Source organism: Vombatus ursinus, unplaced genomic scaffold (genome assembly GCF_900497805.2).
Source record: "Vombatus ursinus unplaced genomic scaffold, bare-nosed wombat genome assembly UNPS02014861.1, whole genome shotgun sequence".
NCBI classification, from domain to species: Eukaryota; Metazoa; Chordata; class Mammalia; order Diprotodontia; family Vombatidae; genus Vombatus; species Vombatus ursinus.
Window position 1 is genome coordinate 10,589,339 of NW_020954639.1, and position 21,394 is coordinate 10,610,732.

The 21,394-nt window shown below is 37.2% G+C and overlaps 1 protein-coding gene across 3 annotated transcripts in view; it reads right to left on the bottom strand.

The window, feature by feature from the left end:
• Positions 1 to 21,394, bottom strand: part of ZEB1 (zinc finger E-box binding homeobox 1) — a 202,848-nt gene that overhangs the window by 83,867 nt on the left and 97,587 nt on the right. The window lies entirely within an intron of this gene.

Below are 21,394 nucleotides of genomic sequence, written 5' to 3' on the forward strand. Positions count from 1 at the left end.
TGTACCGGGAAGATATCAACACTTTAAACTCAACATGCCCCAAACTGAACATAGCTTTCCATTAAAACTTATTCTTTCTTCTATTGCCCTAATTTTCCCCCACCACCCAGGACTGACAACTAGCTATTACTTCAGACTTTTACCTTTCCCTCAACTTTCAAAGATTCTCAAATTTTCTGTGCATAAAAATTACTGATCATATTTATGAAAAATAAGGATGTTTATTAGGAAGACCATTACTCTGTCTGCTTTTAAAGGTCAAGTATATGATTATATCAGGTCTTGACTTGGAAACCTATGCTATGCTTAATAATTAAGCATAGATTTTTATTCATTATGTTTAAGAAGGTTTAAAATGAAACAACAACAAAACCCTCCAAATTCACAATATTGGTGATTAATTCCTTAGAAGGAAAACTTACACCATATAGACACAAATACTCACTACACAGATGTCAAAATTTAGTATTTCACTTTAGAAAAACAAGGTACACTTGAGCAGCATAAATGTTCTAATAGTGGTTTAGCAAACAAGGAGCTGTCAACTTCCAATAACCTATTATTCACACCTCTTTAATCACTGCCACAGAGTTGATTATAAATAGCCTCATACATTTTTAAATAAGGTCATTCCAAAATGAAACAACAAAGCAGGTAGTAAATATTTCAGTACAAAAGCAATTCAATTCTAAAGTTACAACAGAAATGTGCTTTTGCTCAAATGTTCAATTTTAAAAAAGCTAACAAAACCTTTTATTAACTAGTATAGCAAACAAATGTCAAGGAGGTACTCTCCATAGGACCAGTGGAATAGTTAAATTACAACATAGTTTACAAAGCAGCAGTTTAAAAAAAATCTTACTATTAAAGCTCACCCACAAGAACTGCCTCATATTCACAATGCAGTAAAACGTGAGAAAAAATAATAAAGAAACAAGTTGTATGTTTAAACTATAGCACAGTACATGGCATGGAGGAGGCACTGAATAAATGCTTGTTGATTGAATACTACTTTGTAAAGAGATGATGACACAGCCTAGACCTTTAAGGCATAGTCCAAAGGTGGTCACGATAGAGGTAGTCAAGTACTGATAATATAAATACATGCGCATAATGGGTATACAGAAAATAATTGGTAAAAATATTTTAACAGGATGGCAAAAACACTTTGAAAGAAGCAGAACTAGAGAATAGCAGCTCACTTAAAAAGCAAGTATTTCAGAAATCCAACTCCAACTCCCAGATTTGACTGAATTAGTCTTAACTACCCAAAATACTCCTGATCACTACTGCACTTATAAGAAATAGCCTCAACTACTTCTGTCACTCCAGAAAGTTTTCTTCTTCATGGAATTCTTTTTTTTTAAATTAAATTTCACTTTATTTTCCATTATAAATTCTTTCCCTTCCTTCCTTTCCTTCCTCACCCACTGAGAAGGCAAGAAATACAAAAACCATTAAAACATGAAGTTATGCAAAGCAAATTTCTGCCAATAACCATCTTATAACATTTCCTTAAAGGATTCTAATACAAATTCAAACAATAAGGTTGGGCCTGATGAGTGATGCAAAGAAATCAGAAAAACTATTGGAGTTTCATGGATATCAGCAGTCTTTCTATGGCGTTTTTGGGTTTCAAACAACCAAAGAGGTTGGTGAGATTCACATAGTGGATATGATTATACCTTTTGGGCTACCCCTCATCCCCCTTCCATCGTATTCAGTTTAGTCAACCACTGGCATGATTTGACACAAATTATAAATCAGTCATAGGCTGTGATAAGGTTAAATGGATTGATACATAATTATTTTTTTTACTAATAATTCCAAGTTACCCCATGAGTATGCATGGATATGCCCTTTCCAATATTAACATTCTGTTTGTCAGGAGTAGATTTAAAAAGAACTGAAAGAATATACAGTTACAAATCATGACAGTTCTACCTCATTTCAACAAGATCCAGACATGGGACAGAATTTGATACCATGTTGTTCATTCTCACAGAATCCTAAGAAAGGTGGAAGGGATCTCAGAGATCATTGCACATACACCTCTTCATTTTACAGGAGAAAAAACTCTTATGGCTAGTTTAGAGGTTCCTTCCTCAAATGCAACAAATCCAGGTTCTAGGGATACAACAATTAAATTAAAACAGTTCTTGCCTATAAAGTGTTTATAATTGACTAGTTATATTTAAACAAGTACACATTCATCATAAAATTTAGAATATAATAACTGCATGGAAAAGTTCCAGAGTAAGCATGGAGACAGGAGAGAGAAGGACAAAGGTCAGCAACTCCAAGGAATTCATTTGGACTGTGACAGAAGATTCATGAAGATGGACAGCATCTGGTGAGGCTGAATGTGGACAACCCTGAGCGCCAGACCCAGCCATTGGTATTTTACTCAGTAAAGTATCACCATGACCATAGCTAGAAGTTATATGGCACCTGCAGGGCCGCAATGTGTTGTTCCTCACAATAACTCTGTGAGGCAGATGTTATTAATTTTTATAGATGAGGAAAATGAAGGGGACAGCAGTGATCCGTGACTTGCCCAGGGTCATGTGGCTCATAAGCCTCCAGGCCCAGCATTCTATACAATGTGCTGCTCAGGTCCCTGGCTTAGGGCAGGGGTCAGACATGTGCATTAAGAATATGACTCTGGCAACTATGTGGAGAAAGGACTAGATGAGGGAAGTCAGGAGGTCATCACAATACAGTCAATCCTCAACATTCAAACTTTTAACTTCCAAGACTCGAAGCACCCAACCACGCATATTTGTAGCTATGAGCAGTAGAGGAAAAAATGAGAGGCGTGATGCTAGCAAGTTTATATCTACAAAAAGGAGGAAAATATTTGCAAACGTGTTCATGAATCCACGCCAGAAAATGCTAATGTAAACTCTCAAATAGTGATGAAGGATTTGAAAAAATGGAAAAGCCAGAAAGTTTGTGGGTATGTGAGATGGTGGTCACTCCAGCCCTAAGTTTGAAGGGGCAGGGACTCACCCCAGGCATGTGCTTTTCATGGGGGAACAATTCAACTACAGAGCCAAAAGAGAGATTAAGGATGGCAGCCTTTCCCTTTCCTTTTTTTTTTTTAAAACCTTGGGGTTATTCTGACATCTGTCCCTGCCCTTCCAGGTCTGGTCTGGAGTTGCTTCTCCTCTCCCTGCATTTTATGGGTGATTTCATGGTTACTGTGTTAGGAAAAGTGTGAGAGCTGAAGAAATACATTAAAATGTTACACAACTGTAAATTTAAAACAAGATTCCAAAAGTGCAAAATAATACATAGTAAGAGTTTATTCAGCATTATACTAACCAGGAAGCTTAATAACTAGTGTGAATAAATCTATACGTTATAATGATTGACATTTAAAAATTCTAAATTATTCTGAATCAAACCACTCCATTATCTTCACCAAGAAAACCCCCAAATGGGGTCACAAAGAGGCAGACACAACTAAAAAAAATAACACACTATATACATCCTATATATACATATCTGTTTGCACATTGTCTCCACCCTTAGAACGTGATTTCCTTCAGCACAGAACTATGTCTTTGCCTTTCTTTGCTTCTGTGCACTGGTCCTTGGCACACAGTGTCTAATAAATGTTTTTAATGAATATTAATGTATCAGAATTCTTTGAAATGGTTTAATTGTATAACTTTTTGTTTTATGATAACTTTCAGAGAATATAGAATTCCATCCTTTTGCCTTCAATATCACCAAAAGAATACTGCTGTCAAATAAAAAAATAAAATCCTTGTTTTCAAAGAGAAACTTGGGGTGGGCATTGAAAGCACTGCCTGATTGCCATCCTGGCTACTCTTTACCTCCTATTTAATTTGGGGGCTATAAGAATTCAATAGGTAGAATTTAAGTTTCAGTTTATTCAAAGGGCAATGGAAAGATGCAAAGTGGGCATGAGTAGGTTGTAGCACATTACAAAGAACTGAATAGAAATGATGCAAAAGATATATTAATCTCTTTATATGCTTTAGTTTAGGATTAATTTGTGTTAAGATTTACATAAAGTACTGAGCAATATGCATAATCTTTAATATTCCCATTAAAAATCTCCAGAGTACTTTTAATCTTTTAATTTTTCCAGTAATCACAGCACCAAGTTTTCCTTCTTGTTTACCTTCCTGTTAGGTTTACATGGCTCTGAACTGCATCATCCATGCAAGAGACAGACACCCCCCCATATACACACCCATATGTTAAGTTTATCACCCGATTAAGAAAACATTTATAAAACATATCAATAGTATCTGAAATCAAGAACAATCATTTGAAATTATTTTGGTAGGATGTTAAAAATACCCACCTATTCCCTCCCTTTGTAAAATAAGCTCTACTTTTAAATATCAGACAAAATGTTTTTTCCACTGCAGAGATATTATGAAGGTTAGTAAAATTAAAGTACAGCAAAACAGGTAACATAAACATTTAGTTTTGATATTCCTTTTAAGCAGATATTTACAGTGAACCGACTTGTATTTGTACAATACCTTGTATTTAAAAAAATGGAATGCACAAGGCTTTGTTTTTCAGGTAATTATATTTATACCTACTAAATCATAAAATCAATTATGGAGATCTTATGAGGAAGTAACTTTAAAACGTTCAAATATAAATTTTCAGTAACTCATTTTTGCCTTAGGCACACATTAAGGGTACAAAAAACCACACAAGTCATTAGTGTTTACATGTGAAGATCAATACAAATCATTACAGCCTCAAACAACATCAGGACTTCCCAATGTTCTGAAGCCCTCTTATTTTTCTGAGTGTCATGGAGCTCTCAGAACATTAGGGAATTCTAACTGGCTGCTTGCTCATTATGGAAGAGAAAACTATCATTTGCTATCACTAATCACGCAGTTATAAAGATCTATCAAACAAAACTAACAATTTAAAATTACTTAACAAAGGAATTCTTAAATCACTAAGTTGCATTTCCTCTGGGTACAATGGTGGCAATCTAGAGAAAATTATGCTTAAAAAGACAAAAGTGCAAAAACCAAAAAGCTTCTAAAGAATTTGCACTGAAAAGGATTTTTCATTGCTCCTTGCAATTAGAATGGAAAACAAAAACAGGGATTCTTAAAATAGGACCCACAGACCCTATGAATTTGGACAGAGAAAAATTACATCTTTATTTCATTAATCATTAAGTAAAAATTAGCATATCCTTCAACTATGAATTAAAAACAAAACAACATTTTTCTGAGAAAGAGTCCATAGATTTCACCACGCTGCCAAAGGAAACCTGACACAAAAAAGCTTAAGACTCCCCTGTTCTAACTTATATAGATAGAACATATTGGGGGATATACTTGTAAGTAAGGTCAAGATGATGGACTTTATTATAAAATTATACATCTAACAATAATTTTAAAAAGCCTATCATTGCTAAGATTCCCTTGTTTACTTAAACTGACCCATTAAAGAACCCTAGTCCTGCCCTGTCTCCCTTAGAAAAGTGTAGGGATAGGATTTGGCCTGGTGATTTCACCAAGTGAAGAATCTCCCCCCTACAAATGTAGGGTGCCATCTTCTCTGCAGAGAGCTGCCAGAGGGTTAAGTAACTTGCCAAGGGTCATGTAGCTGGTATGTGCCAGAGGTGGGATTTTAATCAAGGGTTTCCTGACTCTGAGGCCTCTCTACCCATTATGCCAGGCTGCTTCTCTCTTTTATAAACTTTTAAAAAATATATCTACAATGGTCTCATCATGCACAGATCTTCAACATTTTTAGAAATTTTGTTTTCCAAAATTAAGCCTACATTATTATTTCCCAGGTGATAAGCTGTGAATATTAGTTCAGGTACTCACTGGATTTCCTGGATGTTCAAAACACCAACTACATTTGACTACATCAGCAAGTTTTTTGATTACCACTCTGGCAATGATAATGACAGAATAAAAAGCTCCCTCAATTCTGTTTGCTCACAGGAATAAAGTTTTCCTTAAAGGGTTGCTGATTCTTTTGGAGGGAAAATTTTATTTTGCACTCCAGTGGTGGACTTCAGTGAGATGAATTTTGTAATTTACCGTAGCTCAAAATGGGTTCAAATAAAGGTAATGAAAATAACAACACTGAAGTTTCCAAAGAGTTTGACATACATTATTTCACTGAATACTCACAAACCTGTGAGTTAAAGGTAAATGGGATTATCATCCCCATGTTATGGATGTAACTCAGGCTAAACGAGGTTGTGACTTTCTAGGACTGCACTTGTAAGTGTCTCAAGTTGGGTTCAAATCTAGGTCTTTCATGCTAAACATTCACATGCCATGTGCCAGTCAGCTAGAGACTAGTTACAGGAGAGGAACAGAAAGGCAAAGTCACAGCAACTGAAGAGACAAATCATAAAACTGGCTTGTAACAAACTCTTGACTACTATCTCCCTATGTGATGAGGATCTGGTGCAAGTCTAGATCAAGATGGCATCACCCATGTGGAAGGTTCCAGGGGATGCTTTCTGAAGACTGAAGGGACGCAGCACATATGGACTTCTGGAATCAGCCCACCACTGTGGTTGGCAGCAGTGGTATTCAATTGGCCGCATAAACAGAACTGTTATTTTCTTTAAACGGCTTCACTCAGCGTGTGTGGCTTTGTGCAGCATTTATGACTGAGGCTGGCCTTCTTACTGGTCCTGACCTCCATGTCTGGTGCACTAGCTGCCTCCCATGCCCACAATGGATTTTCTCCCTACCACTACCTCGTAGCAACCCTACTCTCTTTCACAACTCTGCTCTAGCACCTAGCACCTAGGAGCCACTCATACCATGTGTAAGGGGAGGTCCCCAGGATGAGTGGAACCTGAGAAATGGGCCTGTATATTTGCCCTTTTCATTCCAGGTGCTGTGAGTCAAGTCTCCACTATGGCTTGGGACCGTGAGTCACTGGAGTCTAGGAATCAGGGCCAGATGCTGCAGCCAGCACAGCAGGGAGGCCCTAAGGAGCAAAGGTCCTGGCGATGTCAGACCCAGCTCTGTTGGCTTTGGACTTAAACCTGGAGGGACCAATGCTATAAGAACTGAGTTAAACTATGAGCCTAAACCCTGCCCCCTCCCTCCCCAAAATAAACAAAAATCAACAACAAGGTGGCATGGGTGAATTATTCCCTGGTGATACAGGAAGAAATGTATGAATATGCATTCACTATATTTTTGAAGTAAGTGTCTCTTTGCAAAAACTAATCCAATGTTAAGTGGTTAAATGGAACTTGAGTTGCTAGTCATTAGGCCCTGACAAAACGGTGGGGAACATTACCTGTGGGAGCTTGAACTGATGAAAGAGAAACTCCCCAACCCCACCTCAAGGGACTAGAAAACTGTCAGGGAGTGTAAAATGTAACAGGCCTGGCCCTGAGAGAGTGAGGTTAGTATCTACTATGTTACATTTATATGAACTGTGATTAGTATGACCTTCACTGCTAACTTGAATTTCCTGTCTTTCATTGCCATTTGAGCTTTACTACTTTTATAAACTTTTTAGAGACAGTTTCCTCATTATGAAATATGCAAAAGAGGTCTAGAGCTGATAATGCCATTTCCAAATACCTGTAATTAAAATACGTAGAGTGAGTAGTATTTAATTTTATTTTGCAGGAGGATTTGTTAAGTGGGGTAGGAAAAGCTAGATGAAGTAAGTAAAAGCACTGTAGCATGTATGTTTGAGACATTTTGGATAAAGGTTTGCAAATCTTCATGGTGATGTTCCACATGGAAGATTATGACACCCACATGGATCTGATGAGTCAAGTCAGGAAAGCACATGCAAACCTTACTAACTTGGAGCCCTCCTTGATCCAGAGCCAATCAGATGCAAGTTCTATTGCAGCTCCCTCCACCTCTCTCTCATCCATACCAGCCTCCCCCTCCCCTGGACTGTTACAACGACCTCCTTGTTGACCTCTCGGCTTCACATCTCCTTTCTTGAATCTATCAGTTTTGGGTGATTTTCCCCAAACTAGGTCTGCCCATATAATTTCTTTTGTCCATCAACTCCAGTGGATTCCTATTACTTCTAGAGTCAAATAGAAACTTGGTGGTTTACCCTTCCCAACCCTTCCCCAAACTACTTTTCCAGTCTTATTACGCAACTCCCCTTTCTTGCCCCTGACAGTCTAGCCCAGATGTGGGAAACCGGAAGTTTGGATTCAGTCGAAGGGCCGCACTGGAGGACCTAAAGGGCCACGTGTGGCCTCAAGGCCACAGGTTCCCCATGCCTGGTCTAGCCCAACTGGCCTCTCCCATGTCTGGAATGGGTTTTCTCCTTCCCATTACCTCCTTTGAGGCTCAGCTCTGATGCCTCCTTCTACATAGGCCTTTCTCTGACTGCTCTAGCAGCTAGTACCTATACATCTAGTGTATGTGTGTGCATCTTATTTACTCCATGTAGGTATGAGTATGTACACACACACACACACACACACACACGACTTTTGGGACTCTCTATATAATGTGTTCAATGCCATCTCGCCTCATGATTGCTTTGCGTAGACTTTGATGTGTACTTGTCTTTCAAACAGAATTTCGACTCTCTGAGGGTCAGCAACTGTTTTGCTTTTAAAAAGTCTTTGTCCCCCTGAACCTCATCCTATGCCTGGCCCAGAGTAAGTAGATTACTTGATTAATGCTCAGTTTTGCAGGTAGTAAATGCAGCAATATCCAGGCAGGGCTAATTTTAAGGCTCAATTATTTGAGATTTCTGAATTATAAATTAATAACTTGTTAGTGGCAAAAAATTCCAGTATCACGTGCAAAAATAGAGTAGCAACTTATTAGTATTACTAAAATTTAGGAATTCAAATTCTATCGAGAGATAAAGTGCCAGTTGGCTGACATTAAGCCAGCCTTTTAAAAGGAAAATTCTCCTGGGTATAACTGAACATTTGGTAGGAAGTTCAGGATTCTAGAACATAATTTAGTAAATGGTTCTGTAATTGTTAATTTTTCTTTTCCAAATTGCCGACTCACTACATAAGAAAGTAACTTTACAAAAAGTCTCATCCCTATAATGGTACATCTGATATTCTTGAGTTAATTTTAAATTTCCCTCCACATTTGGCAAGAGACTTAAGTGCTCAAGGCCTTTAAAAATGGCTGAAAATAAAGCATCCTTTTTGAGTCACACAATTTCTGTAACATTAAAACAACAAATTTCTTCTGCTCTGGCTAAGGAGGTATAGAGGATGTCGAATTCATGGTAAAAGTTCAGTTCCTTTAGCACACTCCTAGGCTGCTTACACTTCGCTTGTCTCACTCAGGTCCCTTTCGATTTTATTTTCACTATACAACTTTAACACTTTCCTATGAAGGCAAATGTAAAATGATACTCGGTAACAGAAGAAAGTACAACAGAATTCAATTCAAGTATGTATCACACAGTAACTGTGCAAGGAATTATGCTACGTGCTATCTCTGTAAATTTAAAAGGAGGCAGGGAGAAGCAAAACTAGTGAACAGCTTAAGTAAAACCAAAATAAACAGAAGGAGAGAACACCAATAAGTTGGGTGGGGATGGGAGGATTAGGAAGGTCTTCCTGTAAGAGGTGGCTCCTGAGCTAAACCTTGGACAAAGCTAAGGATGCCAACAGTATGGAGATGAACCTGAGCCATGTCAAGAAGACGAGGAATTCAAGGTTAAGTTCAGGGAACAGCTATCAAGCTAGTTTGGCTGGAACACAGAATGTTTGGAGAGAAGTAATCTAATTCCAGGAATGACCAATGGGGTGGAAGAATCATCAACACTGTGGTTTAAAAGAGGAGAAAATCAACTAACCAACTAACTGACCAACTGGTTGACCAACCAGTGAATAGGGCAATGGAAGAAGTCAGCAGCTCAACCAATGGCTCTATGGTTTTTTTGGACAAGTCATTCACTTTTTTGTCTCTCTTTTCTAAGTTGGTAAGATGGAGGTTAGGTGGCCTCCTGACTTAAATCACTGCAATTATGTTATAAATCATCTGTGAAATATTTTGGCTTTTTAAAGTACCTATTTTTCCTAAAAGTATCATCCTTGTTTTTGAAGGTAAAAACAGATTTGCAACCAAATTAAAACACTAAGCCACGTTGCATTTCTATAACTATATTTGTTCCAAACTTTGGAATTTTGAGCTTAGATGTTAACCTGTTAACTTTTTGTATTTTAGACATTCAGCTAGGAGAATTTGGAAAATTCAATATATGAAACCAATTTTATTTGTGAGTAAAATAATTGTGAACAATAAATTACAGAAACCCAAAGTTATAAGGGAATGCAGAGGCCACCTCGTCAGCCCCATTACCAAATAAAATTTGTCAATACAATATACTTAACAAGTAGTTCCCTGGTCTTTTTGCCAGAAAACCTTCAAAGAAGAGAATAATAGTCCATTTCACTTAGTGCTAATCATTAAAATCCCCCCCCCCATTTCTTTAAGTCTATATTCTCTTTTTTGCAATTTCTACCTCCTATTGCTAGTTCTGAACTTTGTGGTCAACCAGATTAACTCTAATCTAATTTGTTTATATAGTTTCATTTATGTTAGAAATTCCACGCGTGAACTTTCAACAATAAACTAGAGTAATATTCAAGTCTTTTATTATTGCATAAAAGTTAAGAGGATACCGTCAAGGAAATGTTCATTTACAACTCCTGGAGTCACAATAAGAATTAAAGGTGTGTGTGTGTGTGTGTGTGTGTGTGTGTGTGTGTGTGTATACACATACACATATATGTATACATATATATATACACACACATATATATACATGTATATATATATACACATATTATATATATGTAATGAAGACATCTGAGAGGAGTAAAAAATGGACCCAAAGAGAATCAAGGGACAGTTATGAAAAAAAAGATGCATAAATATAACAGGCCCACATTCACCCCTGTATATTATTACTAAAAAGTGAATTTGTTTTTTTAAAATATACAGAATAACTCATGTACAAATTAAACATTATGCCACCATATACTAATCTGAAGAGTCCAATAACACAGTATGTGGGAAAAAATTTCAAATACACTTATTAGAAAAGTTTCATTTTTAATGACCAGGTTTGTGGTTACATGTTTAAACAATGCCAATATATTTATATAGTTGAATCAAAGATTTAAATTTACAGCAGAAAACTTTTTATATTTTATGCATCTATTTTTCAGAGGTGTTTTTGTTATTCCAAATTATAAGATGTATGAAATACAGAATTCATTAAGAATCATCAAAACTATTAACTTTTGGTCAAAGTAGTCATATATTGGGGGAAGTAGTTAAACATTTCAGAATTTCAAAGTATTTCCTTAAGGGATTTAGGGTGTGTTTTACAGTAGGCAAAATGGAAAAATGTAGCATCAATATTTTTAAAGAAAATAATGTTTGGTAGGTTATATTCTTTTTAAATTGAGTAAAACAAAATCTTTTCCTTCCCCCCAAAATCCCATAACAATCAACAAGAAATATCTGACCAGAACAATGGCAATAAATATTCGTAATTATGTCTCTGAGGCCCTGCAAAATCCTGAAGTTCTTTAAGAAGTAACAAAGATCAATCAATGTTCAATATTAGTCTGAGTACTTCCCAATTCTCTGCAAATTGGTAGTTTATTTTCGGTATACGATAATTGTCAACTACTAACTACAACACTGGCTAGTACATATCCCATTCCCTCATACCAGGTTTTTTGTTTTTCTTGGCCAGATAAAACATAATATTAATCTGAAATGGGATTCAGGTACTTTTATAATTTATATATGCTCATGATTTAACAGGGTGATTTATAATTGAACCTTTTAATGCAACAACTCAGAATTTTAGAACAGCTTATCTTTGAGAAGAAAGCAAATACTTCAAATTAAGAAACTAATAAACTTAGCAGAAACAGACCAAAAGACACTCATTCCAGCCACCTGGGACCAGGTCATCATTTGTGTCTGTGGTCTGCTCAGGTGATACTGAGTCACAATAATACTATGCATAAGTAAAAATGTGACTAATTCTGAATCTTGCTGGGGGAAAAAATGTAAAGGCTTGGCAGTCCAATTACTGAAAGAAATCTTCAGTAATGAATCTCTTAAATAAAATAGTCAGAATTTCAAATAGCTTTTACATGAAGAAGTGTCCTTTGGTGGAAGGAATTCTGGAATCTGGTGGGAGGGATAGGAGAGTTGGCTCTAAAAGTCAAGTGGCTAAGCATGCCTGACTTCCCCTGGTCATAGCTTTTCAGACACTTCCTGCTTGAAAACCGTAAAGGTCAGGGGATCTACAGTTACACCCTTTTTCAGTCTATATTTCTACTGAAAACCAAGCTCAAGGGATCTTTTATCCTTCTAATTCACCAGCAGTTTCTGTCCTCCCTGAACTAGCCTTAGGAAATTTGCATTTTGGTTTGACAGGTGTACCCTCTAGTGTGGTGCAATACTCAGGCAGAGCTTCCTTGGGTAAATGAAGAAAAAAAAAAAGCACTCCTCTACACCAAAGTTCCACTCAGATGCCTCATCTCAGCAGTATCAAGGTGATCTTGAGTTTTACAAAGCTATTCCAGAGGAACACAAGTTAATAAGTCAACAACAAACCCTTATTAATTGCCTGCTATGTATCAGGCACTGTGCTAAGTGCAAGGGATACAAAGAAAGGAAAACATAGTTCTTACTTTCAAAGAGCTCATAGTCTAATGGCGGAGACAACATGAAAACAACTGTGTGCAAATAAGATATATATAGGATATATATCAGAGGTTAGGCACTGAGGAAGGGTTTTTGTAGAAGGTGGGGTTTTAGCTGGGACCTAATGGAAGTCAGGGAAAGGTAGAGATGGAGATGAACAGGGAAAGAATTCAGGCATGAAGAATGCTCAGAGCCAGGAGATGTAGTGTTTTCTGTAAGGAACAGGGCAGGATCACTGGATCACAAATGGGGAGGAAGGTATAAGAAGACTGAAAAAGCATGAATGGGCCAGGTTATGAAGGGCTTTAAAATACAAACAGAGGATTTTATATTTGATATCAGTGCAATAGGAAGACACCGGCATTTATGGAATAAGGGCAGTGACATCATCATACTTGTGCTGTAGGAAAAGCAACTTGACAGCTGAGTGGAGGGTAGGCTGGAATGGGAAGAGCCTTCAGGCAGGAAGACCAACTCTAAGGCTATTGTAATGGTCCAGGTGTGACTGACCAGGACCACAACCAGAGTGGTACCAGTGTCAGAGTAGAGAGATGTATATGGGAGATGTTGTGAAGGTAGAAGCAACAGCATTTGGCAACTGATTGGACATGGGGAGTGTGAAGAGTTGAGGATGACAACTAGATTGTGAGCCTGGATGACCAGGCTTTGGTGGGGCCCTCCATAGTAACAGGAAGTTTGGGAGAAGGGAGGGTTTGTGGAGAGATTAATGAGTTCAATTTTAGATACACTGAATTTCGAATGTCTATGGGACACGTAGTTCAAGATGTCCAATAGGCAGTTGGAGATGTGAGACTGAAGGTCTGGAGAGAGGTTAGGGCTGGGCAAATAGATCTGATAATCATCTATTTACAGATAATAATTGAAACCTGGAAGCCAATGAGTTCATCAAGTAAAACGTATAGCTGGAGAAGAGAAGAAGGCCCAATACAGAGCCTTGAGGGACAACCATGGTCAGTGGGCACGACCTAGATGAAGAACCAGCAGAGGAAACTGAGGAGAGGTAGTAGGAGAATTAGAAGAGAACAAGAAGAAAGCAATATAACGAACACCTAGAGAAGGGAGCATCCAGGAGAATAAAGTGATCAAGAGTGTCAAAGGCTGCCAAGAGGTCAAGAAGGATGAGGACTGAGAAAAGGTCACTGGATTTAGCAATGGAGAGATTACTGTCAGGTGCTCTATGGAACTTGAAAGGCTTTGAGTACAGATCTGGTGGTGGGCTCTATGTTCTGAAAATCAGTCTAGCTAAAATTGGAACAATTTTATCTCCAGGCAGGTGGCTTGCAGGGGTACAAATTTTCAAAGCAACTTTTACAATCCATCTACTGAAGCCAAATCCTGGCTGCAAGCTCCTTTAAGAAGTGAGAAACCATAGCCACAAAGCCTTATTTTCTTCAAATTTGAGGACAGATCAGAACAACTCATGAAAACTGCTTTCAGAAAGAACAATCACTTTTGTAGAGTTTGAATCCTAGCCACTATATTAAGTGTCTTTACTATAAAATGCATTTAAAACCTTTTAAGACTCTAACATTAATTATAATGGTAATCAAGTTATATAAGAGCAATTGTGCTTGAGTAAAGGATCTAGTATTACTGACTTTGTCCAAAGTTAAGCAAATTAATGGAATGGTTCTTTACAGGATAAGCCATAATAGCCCGTAGACCTCATCATAGGGAGTGCCTCCTGCCCAAGAATGTACTTCAATACTTTCAGGATTGCTAATGTTCTCTGTGTGGATGTTTCCTTTATTGATGCAGATTGCAGCATCTCACTAACTTCATAGATGGTTTGGAGCTGTGTTAAGAAAGTGATTACAATGTCCATACCCTTTGTTCTAGACATCTCATTGACAGGTATATATCCCAAGTACCTAAGGGATAAAAGGAAAGGCTCCATGTGCCAAAATATTTATAGTAACAATAAAGTTCTTTAGCAAAGAATTGGAAACAAAGAGGCCTGTCAACTGGGGGATGGCTAAACAAACTATGGGACATGAACGTGGTGGAAAATTACTGTGCTGTAAATATGATGATCACAGAGAAAAATGACAGTACTCCTACGCACTAGTACAAAGTGAAGCAAATTGAACAAGGAAAACAACATACACAATAGCTACAATGCAAATGGAAAGAATAAGAACAACATACTATCAAAACTAAACGTTGTGACATAGTGACCAAATTTGGTCTCCAAGAAGAGATACAATGCATCTCTTTCTCTCCTCTCTGTAGAACTGGGGGGTCTATGGGTGAGGAACACTGCATATGAAGTGGAATGAGGTCGATGCATTGGCTGTCTGTTACCCACAGAAACAAAGTCCTTTGTTTGGCGTTAAGGGCTCTTCACAAGCTAATTCTTTCCTCCCTTTCCAGTCCTCTTACACTCTACTGTTGTCCATTCCCTTCTATGATCCAGCTGTATTGGCCAACTTCTTATTCCGCACACATGACACCATTTCTTGACTTTGTCTTCACACTTGTTGTTCCCCATGCCTTGAAGCTCTCCCTTCTTACCTCCTGCTCTTGACTTCGCTTCCTTCAAGATTCAGCTCAAATGCCGCTCTTGCTAACAGACCTTTCCTGATCCCTCCCCTTCCCGCCGCTGCTCGTCTCTTTCTTCTGAAAGCCCCTTTCATTTATGCTGCATATATCTTGAACGTACATAGTTATTGGCATGTTGTCTCCCCCATTAGAATGCATGCTCCTTGAGACCAAGGGCTTTTGGGTCCCCACAGTTAGCACAGTGCTTGGGAGTCAGTCAGCAAAAACTGTTTTTACCATGTGTCTGGCACTGGGCTGATAAGGCCTGGGGATTCAAAGAAAGGCAAAAACATTTTCTGACCCTACAGAGGTCTCATTTGAAAAAAGGAAATTAACATAAAACCATTGCAACACATTTAGGATATATACAGAATGGATGGCAGGTGATCTGGGGAAGGCACTGCTGTGGTACCAAGAAAGGCCTGCTCAGGAAGGTGAGAGGGATCTGACCTAAGCATGGAAGAAAGCCAACGGCACTAAGAGATGGAACTGAGGAGGAAAGGCATTCGAGGCATGGGAGGGACCCCTATGTCTTTTCCCCTCCATGGTCTAGAGTTCAGGCAAATACAAGAAGACTGAGAAGGCAGGAAGGAGGTGATTGTGAAGGAGTTTAAGGGCTTAATCAAAGTGTTTCTTGGCTGACTGGTAAGCTTTGCTGACTCTCTCTTTTTATTCTCTGGTATGTGGCTATATTGGAAACTGTACTGATTTAAAAACAAAATATATCAACTTTTTTTTAAAAAGTAGATATTCAAACATTATCATAGCCAAAAAACGTACCCTGCGGCCAGTCTCCAGACTTAGCTAGGTTGGTCCTCAAGGAAACAGGCATTAAACTCATCACTGGACCCCAATTTTTTATAGAGGAAAAAGTATGAACTTAGAATAACAAAATCTGAAATTTGTATATGAATTAGTTTCAAATCCAAAAGAAGAATCCGTGCAAGCCCTTTAAACTGTCAGAGAAATAAATAGACTGCCCAGGGGGATGTGCCAACTAGACAATAACAGATAACTACACAATTAATGAAAAACAGTGGTTCACATTTTTTCCAAGTAGGAAATTTTTCAGGTAACATCTCCTTGAATAAATTGGAAAGAGACCGAAGTTTACCTAAAAATAAGCACCAAGTCAGAAAACATGGAATCTCAACATTGAAAGGGACACTTTAACAACAATCCCTTTGACAAATCTCCAGTAAGGGAGAGTTCCCCAGTCCTTTGGATAGTCCTAAGTGGCAGGAAGCATTTTCTTACAGAAAGCCTAAATCTGCTTCTCTTCAACTTTCCCCACCTATTCCAATCTTAGTTCCATCTGGGGCCAAGAACAAGGGCGAGCCCTCTTCCACTTCACAGACTTTCACACGTTTGAAGGCACATAGCATTCTGATGGCTTATAGGATCAGAAACATATCAGGACATCTTGGGGTAAAAATGGTAAGACTGCAGAGAAAATAAACGTAGAAGGCCACGTGCCAATGCTTCAAAAACTGATGAAGGGGTTTGATCATCTGAGACCATTTATCTTTCCTATCCTGGTTTAATGGAGTCCAACACTAAATATACAGTTCAGATCATTTCAGACAACTTACTTTTTCTTGAATGCTTTTAAAGAAAAAAATTAACAGCTTCTTCCATGTCAATGACATCTATCTTTACGGAATGAGGGCAAATACATTCTTTTCTGAATGATAAATTCAAGGACAACTGTATAATTTTGTCTTTTTAGAGAAGAATCTCCTTGCTTTGACTCTTTTTACATAATGGAAGTATTTAATTTTCTCGGTTCAATTTTCACTTTTGGTGGCATGGTATTTCAGGTTAGGTTATATAACTGGCTTGCTGGTAAGATTCCCATTCTATGTATTGAATACTCCTGGAATTCTCTGATTTGTATACTTTTTTTGACTGAATCCTTCCTTATGCCTCTAAGTTAGCTTCCTCAAGGTCAGCTTTCATGAAATTAATTTTACTTTTATTCACTACCCTTCTTCCAAAATGTTCTTAGGATGCAAAATTATATCCATCTTTTCAACTTAAAATTTTTCTTAGCAATAAGAATGAATATAGCATTCTTCCTTTTGAACCAAAAGGAGAGGCCTCAGCAGAATTCAAAATCTGTTTAAATACTACATACACTTAGTACAAGTAGATTCTAAGTACTTTGTTGGTGCTGTTTTTTTTAATTCTTAAAATGTTTATTTTTTGTATGCCTTTATGGTTAAAGCTATGATTTTTGATTTGTATGTAGCAAAGTAATTTTGATACCTGTTCAAAGCAAATTCAACTTTTTTTCTTGATAGTTTTGAAGTCTATGATATGACAATTCCCTTTACTATTCCCTCTTTCAAACTGTTTATTTGGTCTTACTCAAAAGTATACATCAAATCAATAAAGCATGTCTAATTTCTTTGAGTTACTAAAGAAATTCAATCCTCTATGAGAGAGAAAACAGTCACACTCTACCAAAGGATTAGTGTGCTGCTCCATGAAAATACCTTTAAAAAGAACATTTAACTTCTCAGAGTCAAATCACCTTGGAAAGCAAAATCCAATGTTGATATTCACATGAAGGTATACAAAGGAAAGCAACTCAAAACCTTAACTGACACAGCACAAGTTCAAAGAAACAGAAGCATCCTTTCTGATTGTCCTCAACAAGGGGTCACTCAACTTGTGCTGCTCATCCTCCAGACATGAAATCATTCACTCCCGAGGAGCCCCAATTTATTTTCAGACAGCTCTAAATGTTACATAGTGTCTCCTAATAATGAAATAAGTATAATCCTTCTTGCATTTGTCAAACATTCTAATATTCAGGTAAATCTGACCATTCAATATATTTAATAAGTTGGAGGTGATACTACACTTTCAGGTTTGTCCTATCCATAACTGTAAGTAGATTCTAAACATACCTACCTCGTGTTTAAGAGCCTGGAGTAGCATTAGTTTGATATTGCATGGGAAGAAGCATATATTTATTTATATACAACTATAAACTAAGTAAAATAAGATTATATTTTTAAAAATAAAAATAAAACTTTAGTTCAATTTTCTCTGCATGCTACTTAAAGCACCTAAAGTTATCTCAATTTTAGTTTTGACTTCTAAAGCCCAAGCCTAATAAGTGTTCTCATTACGATTAAACTATTGATTGTATTGAGCAATTAAATTAATAGCATAATTTAATATATTTTAAAATAACACCAATAATTAACATGAATATGAATCAATGCAATAATATTCATATTAAAATATTAAATATTATTGAAGTGACATTAGGACCTTAGCAATTATATAATCTAATCATCTCTCTTGAGAGATGAGGAAACAGACAGAGCATTTAAACAATCTGCCTCATCAAAAAATAAGAAGGCATGATGGGGCCTGTGATCTGTATGACTACTAGGAGTGTTCACACCACCAGGTAGCAGTACTATTTTGATAAGCTGTAACGGTTAATTAGGCATTCTATATGTTAACAATACTTCTGGGGTGGAGATTCTTAACAGTAATTATTTAATCACAGGGTTAACAGCTGTTACAAAAGTTAAATGTCATCCAAGCCTAAATAAAAAACAAACATGACTGTGAGGAAGACATGTAATAGATACTAAGTGCTTCAACATATGAAAGATTTTTAGAAATGGAAACGAACATCTTCTACGAAGCTAGGATATTGCAATCTATGTGTCTCAGTGGTTAAAAAACCAAAACTAAACACAACTACTTTCCCCACCTCCATCCCTTCACGGGACCAACTCGCTACCAGTGACTGCTTTTGTAGTGGAAGAAAGTATGCATTGGAAGTGATATCAGCATTTATTTTAAAAATTTTGCCGTTAAGTAATTCAATTATTTGCCCTAAATCTTCATTTCAGTTTCTTATAACAGAGAAGACTAAAAGAAAAGTTAATCTTGACACTTACGCAAAGTGTTTTGAAACTCAATAGAGCTCTCTTTTAATCTCTAGTGTGACTTAAAAATTATATCCTCTTCATCATAAATTACATTCTTTATCATCCTGGAAGGAATTAAGGGAAATATGTTGGGGTTAAATTGATTATTTTGTAGGAAATGTTAATACTGAAATATGGTAGATTAATGTAATGGCAATAAAAACTTTTAAAGGAAGGTTACTATAACAAAAGACAATTTTCACTGGAGCAGAAAATAAATTATGGACAAATGATAAAGTAGTTGATTAAAATGTAAGGAAAGCACATATAAAATCTAACCCACTTTTGCTCCCCAGCCATGACTTTGCACCAATCTCTCAGTCACCTTGACTTAAGTCTCAAGTGATCCCTGGTTTCTCCTTTTCTTTCATCTCGCCTATTCAATCAACTGGAAAATCCTGCCATTTCTTCCTTGGCAGTGGAAACTGCTGCTGCTTCCTTTCCATTTTTGTTCCCACTAACCTAGTGCAGGTTCTTATTCTGCATCTAAACTTCCACAATAGTCAGCTTCTTAGTTGGTCTGCTCCAGTCGTCTCCCCTCTGCAGTCCATCTTATATACTATAACTAGATTAAGCTTCCTAAAGTACTGCTGTGATCCAGTTATTTGCCTCCAAAATAAGGCAATATGATATAATCTCCAAAGTCTGGCATTCAAAGTCCTCCAACATAGATCCCAACCTGTCTTCCTTACATCCCACAACTAACACAAACCCTATAGGCTAGCCATTCTGGGTTATTTGCAATTCCCCAAACATCCGTGGTGTTTTCCTTCCAATGGGCTTTTGCTTGTGTTTTTCATTCAAAAGGCCTCTTCTCTCACAGTCATCAACTTATGTTCTTTAAGGTGTAGCTCAAATTCCTCCAACACGCCTTCCATGGAACCTGTGACCAACACCCATTTAACTCATTTAGCTTACTACTATGATCTGGACAGTTCATGTGCTTTCTACATGGTTTTTCTAATGTGGGTTGTCAGGCTGAACTCTTCTGACTACCTATGATATGCAAGATAAATATTATTAAAAGTAACATGCCAGAACTGGGTTTGAAATCGAAAAAACTCTGATGGGCAAAGACTTCGAGTAGAACCCTGCATCCGAAGACAGATTTGAGGTCTAAATTATGAACAAACTACTACCACAGGCGTTCTAAACCTCTTCAGTACCATGGACCTTTGGGCCTTCTGGTGATGGACCCCTTCTCAGAATCATGCTTTTAAATGCATAAAATTAAAAAGATTGGATTACAAAGGAAACCACTTAACACTGAAATATAGTTATCAACATATTTTTAAAACTTTCACTAATCTCAGATTAAGAATAAATTCTTCAATATATTTTGATGACTGCAACCATATAAAAATCAAGGGTCTATCACAGCTGTACAGGATTGACTTGTTTGAAACAAATACAGGATAGAACAGTTGGCTCACACCAATCCTGTAGGAATCTGTCACAGATGAGCTCCTTAAGCTCAGTCTCAAAGACTTCTCTTGAATTATCTTGTGCTCCGATTCAGAGCAATGACTTTGATTCTTTAGACAATTTTAAAATCAGATTTACTTGAAAACAGAAACTGATTTTTCTGTTTTAAACAATACTCATTAGATGCCATTTTACGACCTGTGCTAGATGCAGTATAAGAATAAACAAGACATAACTGCTGCCCTCAAGGAGATTATATATTTGAGTAATAAAGGTCCAGTTGGACTTAAAAGTGGGCCTATGATGACTGATGATAACTCACATTTGTCATGTTAGTCATGTCTGACTCTTGCTGACCCCATCTGGGGTTTTCTTGGCAAAGATATTGGAGTGGTTTACCATTTCCTTCTCCAGCCCATTTTACAGATGAGGAAACTGAGGCAAATAGGGTTAGGGACTTGTCCTGGGTCACCCAGCTAGTAAGTGTCTGAGGCCACATTTAAACTCAGGAAGAAGAGTCTTCCTCACTCTAGGCCTGGCACTCTATCTACTGCACCAGCTAGCTACCCCATAGTTCAAATATTACCCCCATCTTACTGATAAGGAAAATCACATTTCAGCTTAAATGACTCGCCCAAAGTCACACAAGATACTAAATGACAGAACTAAGATTGAATGGAGTTTTTTAAATCTCTAAAAACATATGTAAGTACTGATAATCTATTTGTCCTAGTACATAAAATTACATAATAGCAC